Source organism: Geospiza fortis, unplaced genomic scaffold (assembly GCF_000277835.1).
Source record: "Geospiza fortis unplaced genomic scaffold, GeoFor_1.0 scaffold109, whole genome shotgun sequence".
NCBI lineage: Eukaryota > Metazoa > Chordata > Aves > Passeriformes > Thraupidae > Geospiza > Geospiza fortis.
In genome coordinates, this window is record NW_005054694.1 from 160,550 (window position 1) to 162,055 (window position 1,506).

The following is a 1,506-nucleotide window of genomic DNA, read 5'->3' on the forward strand; positions in this document are numbered from 1 at the left end:
TTTTTTTTTTTTCGTTGCCACGTGTAAAAAATCAGGGATTTTTGGAGCCGCGGCAGAGCAAAAAGGGGTGAGGATTTGGATGGAGGAGAATGCTCCTGGCACGTCTCAGGGAGTCGGGGTTGTCTCTGTGGGGGCACGGAGGGTGTTTGGCAGCCCTCAAATCGCAAAATCCCATATTTGGGGTGTGTTTTCCCGCTGTTTCCTGCGTGGAGAGGTCTAAAGTGTCACCTTCCAACCCGAATAAATCCCAAAATCCCGGTTTTTTGGGTGGGTCCTCCCGTTAACTGCACTGCCACATTCCAGGCTGGATAAATCCCAAAATCCCTTTTTTTGGGGGGTGGATTTTCCCATTAACTGTAGTGTTGTCCTCCAGCCTGGATAAATCCCAAAATCCCATTTTTTGGGGTAGGTTTTCCCATGGAGTGGGGTCTGCTCTTCAGCCTGGATAAATCCCAAAATCCCTTTTTTTTGGGGGTTGGATTTTCCCATTAACTGTAGTGTTGTCCTCCAGCCTGGATAAATCCCAAAATCCCATTTCTGGGTGGATTTTCCCATTTATTGGGGTCTGCAGTGTCGCTTTTCAGCCTGGATAAATCCCAAAATCACATCTTTAGGATGGTTTTTCCCATGGAGTGGGGTCTGCTCTCCAGCCTGGATAAATCCCAAAATCCCATTTTTTTGTGGGTTTTCCCATTAACTGGGGTTTGCATTGTCATCCTCCAGTCTGGATAAATCCCAAAATCCCATATTTTTGGGTGGGTTCTCCCATTAACTGCACTGCCACATTCCAGCCTGGATAAATCCCAAAATCCCATATTTTTGGGTGGGTTCTCCCATTAACTGCACTGCCACATTCCAGCCTGGATAAATCCCAAAATCCCATATTTTTGGGGTGGGTTTTCCCGCTGTTTCCCACATAGAAGGGCCCAAAGTGCCACATTCCAGCCCAAAAATCCCCCAGGATTTCCCTCCCCAGGAATGGGGGATGAAGGAGAAGGGGTTACGCCCCCTTTTTCAGGGATTTGCCCTAAATCGATGGATTTAGCCCAGTTTTTCCCCCAGGAATGACCCTTTAATCCCAAACCCGGTATAAACCACAAACAAAGAGCGATCCCAAGAGGAAAACCCAACAGCCGGAGGCTCCCGGGGCAGGAGCAATTAAACAACCCCAATTTAATTATTATTTATATTATTGTCATCCCAAAATAAGGCCTCGGTTTGGGGTTGTGGTTTTGGAACTGGGAAAAGGGACTGGGAGCCCTGGAACTCCTGGGGGGAGGTGGAGGTCAGGAAGGGATTTTGGGGTTGGGAAAGTTTTTTGGGGTCGGGAATGGTTTTTGGGGTCGGGAAAGTTTTTTGGGGTCGGGAATTTTTTCTGGGGAGGGTCAGGAAATTTTTATGGGGTCAGGAATGGTTTTTGGGGTTGGGAAAGTTTTTTGGGGTCAGGAATGGTTTTTGGTGTCGGGAAAGTTTTTTGAGGTCAGGAATTTTTTTGGGGGTCAGGAA